At 39.7% G+C, this 8,509-nt stretch overlaps 1 protein-coding gene across 1 annotated transcript in view; it reads right to left on the bottom strand.

The window, feature by feature from the left end:
* Nucleotides 1-8,023, bottom strand: part of si (sucrase-isomaltase) — a 120,332-nt gene extending 112,309 nt beyond the window's left edge. Inside the window, exon 1 of the mRNA XM_057839545.1 lies at nucleotides 7,725-8,023. The gene's annotated coding sequence lies outside the window, so the exon portion shown is untranslated. The remainder of the gene's footprint in view (nucleotides 1-7,724) is intronic.
* Between the last annotated feature and the right edge of the window lie 486 nt (nucleotides 8,024-8,509).

The raw sequence follows: 8,509 nt of genomic DNA on the forward strand, positions 1-8,509 counted from the left end.
ATGTTGATTGCAGCTGTGCTCGGAACCTCTGTGTCATTGACAACCGCTGGAAGTGGGGGTAAGTTAAACCAGTGCCTGCCTTGAGAACGACAGACACCGAATCTCAGTGGCGCACCATGAGCTATCCGGGTTTCTTTATTGCAACAGTTTAACACTCTCACGTGTTTTCTGAATTAGAGACATTTAGGGAACCTAAAAATAAGGCCAAATTTACCTCCATGGCTGGTAATGACAGAGCTAGACATCTGATTGGTCGTTGCCACCTTTCACAGTACAAATGGATCGGACGTCAAGCACAGTCTATGGCACCCAAAGTATAGTGTTTCAGAAAGTTTGCATGCGTGAGAATGTTTGACTAAGGGTCATTTTTAGTGGTACTTTTCACCATTTTTACCTGCTTTGAGAGTACCCAAAGCCTGATACAAACCTCCAAAATTTCCGGGGAAATGTTAACTTCTTTTTTACCAGCCAATGAAACATCATATCCTAGCTACACGTTCTCTTTGCTCGTGAGTGGACCTACATGACATCTAGAAGGTGTGCAAAGCCCCCCACATATTACGCAGGTACTGTAACTAAACCTTACTTCAAGTTTTTTTTTTTTTTTTTCCCACTTTTCACGGTGGATTTTGTCCCCATTAACCACGAAAAAGGAGGGATCACTGGATAATAAACAGGCTTGCTGGAATCCCAGCTATTCACTTCCTGGCAGCGTCTATGCAAGCCTATGTGGGCCCCACACTTTTGCCATCATGATGCATTTTTCTGTGGGACCCTTTCAACCTGGGCTGCCGCTAGTGTGAAACAGCCTTTACTTGCATCATTCTGTGTAAGTGGATACTGTGCGGGTAGCAACAAGGAATCTCCTCATTGCCATGGTAACACTGAGCTGGTGAACTTTTGTCAGGTACCAATAGCTCACTTGCAGCAGAATAGCGTTAGTTATGTGTGCATACATATGTGCAAGTCGGGGTGTGTTTGTGTGTGTGTGTGAGTATGTACGCTACCTTGCTAAGTTTTTGAAGGATAGAAAAGACAACAGGATGCGTGTTCATCTTTGTGGAAGAAAGCAAATCCCCTTTTGCTCTGTCAGCTCACTCCGGTAGCGCCTGGCTCCCTCCCTCTCTCTCTCTCTCTCTCTCTCTCTCTCTCTCTCTCTCTGTTCCATATGTCTTGCAGATACACACTTCTTGTATGCCTCCTCTTTAAATGAAGAAGTATTCCAAGTAACTTCTCACCTTAATCATCACCATTCTGCTAGCCTTGCCATTACATTTCATCTCCCAATGGGCACATCCAAAAAAACAAAAAGAAAATTAACCAGCACTTTACTTCTCCCACTTTGTACCATGACATGCATTTTTCTGTCTATACTCGCTTTATTGACGTTTCAACTGGCTGTGGCACTAGGCTCTCTCCCTTGACCTAATGGTTTCTTTTATTTCCATCTTTGTTTACTCCACACACTTACACATTTTTTCCCCTTGTAATATAAGTATAATAAGAAATAAAAGCAGAATAAACAGTGAACATTCAACACTGCAACAAGAGAGGAAAATATTCTTTCTAAACATGTTAGAGGTATCAGAATGACTTATGAGGGAGAGTGCATTATGTGCGTCTGCATGTCGGGGTGGGTGCGTGTGTGTGTACTAAATGGGGTGAATGGCTGTGGCTGTGCCTGCCAACACAGAGACCTTCTCTTAGACTTTAGATAATCAATATGCAGCTCCACCCTTCATCACTGTCCTTGTGTTATAAATACGTGCACACGCGCATGCTGCAGCCAAGGCAAATGGATGCACATCATCTAAATTCTGGTTCCAACGTCACCACTATCCTCGTATAAAATCAAATGCACAAAAACAGGTGCAGAAAGCACGTGGATGTGTTGATCTTTGTCTGCACATCACAGTCATCACAACCTCACTAGAACACGTATGGCTCTCGAGCCATATCTGGCCCTTTTGATGAGCGCCTCCGGGTCTCTGCAGACCCCGACATCTTAAGTGTGGAACAGGCGGGCTCGCCTGACATTAACGTGCTGTGATGAGGGTGGTCCGCACATTGTGGATTGTTTTAGAGTTCACCTTCCGAGACTAACTTTGGTGTGAACGCCACATCAAGCTCCGCTTTGCTCCACCACAAATGTGTGAGAAAGGTGCTAATTTCGTATGCAAATTTACCACTCTTCTTTCATGCAACAGTTAAATAATAAAAAAAGTCAGTAGTGTAGTCAAGTATCAACCACTGCCTGTAGAAGGTGTTGTTGTACAGAATTAGCTAAATCAAAAGTAGCTCCCTGCAGGCATCAGAGCCATAGACATTATCGGTCAGGAAAGTCTAGTCAATTGTACACTTTGTATGGGTAGACTTAAAAGGCTGTATGCACATTTTTCTTTATCTTTATTGTAGTTGCGTCTTTCTAATATTTGAGTTTTTTTTTTTTAGTTTTGCATGTATTTTTGTGTTAAACATTTTTCTCTAAAATGCACTAAATCCCAACGTATTGTTTCTAACCAACAATTTATCATTATTATTTATGTTTTACAACTATTATTAGTAGCATAGCCTTTATCTAAACATATATAAATGGAACTTTGTCCATGGGGATGCGTGCATGCGTGTGTGTTTTTTCCCCATGGCCCCTTCAGACCCTATGGAAACAGCTCGACTGATTTTCTTTAAATTTTACACATTTGTACCATAAGCGTCTGCGAGTATTCTTAGGTACAGTGTATCACAAAAGTGAGAATGCCCACCCGTCTTATCAGACCATAGGACATGGTTCCAGTAATCCATGTGCTTGGTTGACATGTCTTCAGCAAACTGTTTGCAGGCTTTCTTGTGTACCGTCTTTAGAATAGGCTTCCTCCTGGGTTGACAGCCATGCACACCAATTTTATGTACAGTGCGGCGTATGGTCTGCGCACTAACAGGCTGACCCCCCCGCCCCCACCCACCTCTTCAATCTCTGCAGCAATGCTGACAGCACTCCTGTAACGAGTCACATGGCATTTTGAAGGGAAAATGACAAGCTGTACTCAATTTGGACATTAAGGGATGTACACAGTTTCAAACGGGTGTATTCACTTTTGTTGCCAGGGGTTTAGATATGAATGGCTATATTTTGAGTTATTTTGGGGGGGAAAAAAATTAACTCTATTATATAAACTGCACACAGACTACTTTTCATTGTGTCAAAGTGCCATTTTGTCAGTGTTGTTCAATGAAAAGATATACTTAAATATCTGCAAAAATGCGAGTTGTGTACTCAATTTTATGATACACTATAGGTTTTGTATCGTAGTTCCCCTGATTAGTATCGAAAATTGAAAAAATCGGGACTGGCCCGATTTTAACCAAATTTGACACACTAATAGAGAGGTACATAAATAGTGTTTCTCAGAAGTTCCAAAGTTGCAGAGCTTTCAATGGACGAAATCCCTAAACCGATATATTCGGATTGATCCCCAACCTTATGTCGGATTTTTAGGAAAATTGGCACATTCGTTGTTGGGGTCATTGACGGTCACCATTAAAATTTTCACACCAGAGGATCCCCAAAGAGAGCCACAAGTTGACAATCGATAAATTGGTAATGGAACTTTTTTCAAAAGTGGTGTTTTTGGAATGGAGGTCACTGTAAGGTTACGCTATGTGCAAGAAGGAAAAGTAGGTGACAGTACAGTTGAGTGGCCGATTGCTGCAGCATTAAATTGACACCTTTAAAATGTGCCACTATTAATGAGTTCAAGCCTTTTATGCCTGGGTAAAAACAGCTCTACCGTTGGGGCAGATATCCCCAGAATTGTACCCATGCGGCCCGGATTTTTAATATCGAAGCAAAATTGTCACGCTCAGGTGTCCAACGCACTTACAGTGGTACCTCGACAAACGATCGCTTCGACACGCAATCTTTTCGACATCCGACGTAAAATTTGACAGGCCATTTGTTTCTACATCCTACGAAATGCTCGAAATACGACGATTCATGACAGCATCGCAATTTCATTTTTTTCCCGCAAGACTGACGCACAGCGGATTTACTTGTGAGGGAAATCAACATGGGTTCCAAAAATGTTAAAACAGGTGGTGAAAATGAAAGGAAGATGGGGTGATAGAAACATTTGAAAAAACAATCGATAAAGTTAAGGTTACTATTATTCTGGTACCATCTCAAAAGAGATCGCCAGCTTCGTCAGGTTTATAATGATTTGAACTGAACTTGTGCAACACAACACGCCAACTGATAGCAACAACAGGTCGTGAAAAGAGAAAGTCGACTGCACTCTCTCTCACTCTGCTGTCAGGTACACCATGCGAAATACATCTGCTACATTAGAACCCGATTTGTGACATTATTACAGGTAATATAATTATTATTATGTATTATTGTAATATTATTCCGATTTTTATTCATAATGTATTTGTTTTACTCTTTTTAATTGCTTTTTGCAATAGTAACAGCAGTATTTATTGAGGATTTTTAAAATGGAGCGGGGCTGGTGTGACTAGAAGAATGGATACCACTGCAGATAGACCGTTCAAAACAATAATGATAAATTAAATTATTCAGACCTAAACTTTTTCTTCCTTAACGCGTTTTTTTTTTTTTTCTTTCTATGAGAACATAGGTCTTAGCTTTCTTTAGGTGGCCAAAATATGCCTGATGAGAAAAAAAAAACAAATCGCACCTCGCCACCAAGGGGATTCAAAACATGTAACATGCAAACAACCTGGCATTTTTAACAGATTTAGTATAGGTTTTCGGACTGTGGAATGAATTGATGGAATTATAATGTATTCTTATGGGAAAATCCTGCTCGAAATACAACCATATCTACTTACAAACAAGGTCTTGGAACTAATTATCTTCGTATGTAGAGGTACCACTGTATTTTTAAAAACTTCAAACATTTCTCAGGGAAGCAAAATTAAACTACTTGTGGCCCAAGGTGCTATGTGTGCAACCACTGAATTGGTGGCCAAAAATCATGGGGAAGCCCTGATTTTGAGGTTTCTTATGTGTCGATTTAACAAACCTTGGCCCCAACAACGCAGCACAAGTAGTATGCCTGGCAACGCTGGCTATACTGCTTGTTATACACAGTGGTGAAATTGGCTAGAATTTCTTGCCGGAACTCCCTGACGTGAAGGTCGCCACGGAGCCAGAAATTTTATTTATTTATTTTTTTTTTTCCTTATTTTTTTTTTTTTTTTTTTTTTTTGGAGGGGGGGGTCAAACCTCTTAAACTACTGAATGCAAAGACAACTGTTTTAGCAGTTATTTCTTTAATACTAATTTTTTTTTTTTTTTTGCTGTTCTGGAAAACATGCACATTTGAACCAATCAGAGCTAACTACCTCTGCTGATCACATGTCAGTATGTCAGCCAATTGAGCGGATAAATGAGTCCAGGCGTTTGGTTTGCTTTGCTGCGTGCATTTGCACATTGATGTGACTCATCATCATCAGACTCAGATAACTGCAGCAGCTGGGGAAAACTCCGTGCCGTCCGTGGAATAAAATAAATGATAAATATTGGTGGAAATGGATTACGCTACACAAGCACTTTATTATGCTTGTTGTTAACACTTGTGTATGTAAATCTGATGTTGGTAGATTTTTTTGTTCTTGGAGATGAAATGCATGTGTGGCAGCTTAGCATTTTTTTTTTTTTTAAATAGCGTTTTGACAGTTGTCGTCATATTTTCGGAATCAAAGCACCGTGTAACAGAATAGCATTCCGGCCCTGAATCTTATACCGGAACTGCGTTCTGGCCCTGAATCTTATACCGGAACTGCGTTCCAGACCGTTCTGGCCCACTTTCACCCCTGGTTATATATAATTACAAAATGTTGTTTTGAGTTTTTCTGTGTTGTTAAAACCTTTTGCACTAAATGCTTTTATCTCTCACAGCATTGCATTTATAAGTTTTTAGTTGCTGCATGAATAAGAAGTCAAAGTAGTTTTATAGGTGTACACAGATTTTTATGCAATTAATATACGCTACAAAGGAAGTACAGTATACCAAAACTCCCCTGTGGTGCATTAAAACCTTCTCAACATAAAAACTCATTCAGTTTGACCATTCTTTGTGTAGAGGCAGCTATACACTTAATAAGACATGTAAATAATAGTAATAATAATTACAAAAAATAAACACAATTTATAAAAAGAGCCAAATAAGCCAGTTTTTCAATGGCTTTTGACAGGAATGGATCCCGAATATCCCGCTCCCTCCAAAGAGCCATGAAGCCTAACTGTATTATAGATGGCTCTGCAACCTTTCCAGACTGGTTGATGTCATTTACTAAATATTTATCATTTCTTTAGATTTTGGGATCCCAGAATATTTTTGCAATGCTTTTGAGATACTCTGGCTCACCTCCTTTTGTTAGACAAGTTCTATTTAAAATATTCTTTGTTTGTTAAAGTCTGGTGGTCTGGTTCCTTTCGCAATAAAAAAAAAAAAAAAAAAAAAAAAAAAAAAAGAACTAATCTTTAAACGTCTTTTATTGTCAGTATAGAAAAGATGATAAACAAAGGTCCATTTTACCGAGCTGTACAAAAAGAATAGCATAGTTGTTTAAGGATGAGGGGTGGGGGCAGAGATGCATAGGGTAAAAGACTAGAATAGCCCTCCATATCCAAGAGCAAGCCATGTCTTTCACTCTCTGTCTCTTACATCACTTGGCCTGTCAACCCTGCTGACCTGAACAATCCATCAAGTCCTGCTACCGCTGCTTCAAGGGATGGAAAGGAAGAGAAGGTTGTAAGGTGAAGGAGAGAAAGAAAAGACTGAGAGACTCCAGTCAGAAAAAGATGACACACACATCCCATGTTCCCTAACGCCAACACCAGAAACTACCTAATGAAGATGGTTAAAAATACTGTGAGTCTGTCAGTGTTAAAGTGAATTAAACTTTTACACTGTTTTTGACTGCACCCTGAGCATTGGTTACTCCCAAGAAATCAATAAGATGCTCCACCCTTCTGGAGACAACTCCTCAAGCACAATCACTTTCCAGACGTTATCATTCTTTTGTGATGTTTGCTTAATTTTGGAGCTTGAAACAGTGTTTTGTGGAGCGCTGCACTTGGAAATTAACACCACTGTGACTGTAACCAAATTGATAAAATGTTATGTGACACTTTTATACTACTGGACTTCTTGCATGCGCTGGAATGTCTAATTTGCCTTTGTTTGAAAGAATACAGCAAATTCTAATTCAAAGAGATGATGCGTTTGTTATGAGCGCCACTGTCCAGACCCTTTACTTTGATGAACAGTTTCATGCATTTTGTATGGATGACCAAAATTCTTTGATCAACACAGACATTCTAAAATGTTATAGCTATATTTGATAAGCAGCTGTCAAACAGTGTTGATGATCTGCTCTAAATTGTACATTATTTAGAAACAATTTAAAAATTGTAGGTGCTTCAGGCTGAAGAATGGCTTCATAATAAATTTGACTACTATTTGTTGATGTAGCGGCACTGACAGCGCGCGCATTCATACACACACACGAGGCAGCAGCTGCACTCGTGCACACGACACACTCGTTTTTCAATCACTCCGCTGTTCAGACAACAATTACACGTTTCCATCCCCAACGATCGTTGACAGTGGCGTGACCGAGGGTGCACACTCATCACTCTACACGTCTCCAAACATACATGTAGACATTCATTCTGAACACATAGTAGCACTCACCAGCAACCAGGAAGTGAGGAGATGCAAGGCATTTGCGACCTCTTTAAAGATGCACTACACTATTTTTCAAAACCATGGATCCCATTTTACTATGTTGGCATGACTGTTTGCATTGAAATTGCATAGAATGTCATATTAAAGCCGTTTTAGTTGATGCTTTTCTTTTCTGATTCTCATTATAATGCGTTGGTCTGGAGCTAAATTGCTTATTCTTTGCTTTAAAGCTGTAGTGTGAACTAATTTCTTCACATGCCAAATAGGGTCACAAGTAAAGTAATTAAACATTGTCCACCAAATAAAGCATGAAAAATAATTTATATGTTGTATATTTGACAAAATAATCGCGTTTCCGAAGTTCGAGCCTAAAAGGGGACGAACCCGGAAGTGATACGTCACACCGGGAACAGCGTTGGCAGCTCCATACATACGGCCGCCATACAAAGCCCTTCAAACAATGATTCAAACAGCGATATAAGCGATAGACTGAGCGCAAGGGAGGAGATCCAAGTTTTTGAAGAGTTGGAGTAAGAAGAGGAGCTTGGAATTTATGTTGGATCTAACATGTATTAGCCAGACGCTAATCAGAATGCAAACAATGTGCCTAGACTTCCTGACATGGAATGGATACAAGACCCATCGAGATTACAACATTGGTAAGATATAGGCTGTTATTATTTTTATGATTTGAAGATGCAGGCATTTGCACATAATTTTATGTTTTTGTCTATCTGATGACATGGTTAAAAAAAATAATAATCAGACTTCATGTTCATTTTGGCAGATCC

Source organism: Corythoichthys intestinalis, chromosome 6 (genome assembly GCF_030265065.1).
Source record: "Corythoichthys intestinalis isolate RoL2023-P3 chromosome 6, ASM3026506v1, whole genome shotgun sequence".
NCBI lineage: Eukaryota > Metazoa > Chordata > Actinopteri > Syngnathiformes > Syngnathidae > Corythoichthys > Corythoichthys intestinalis.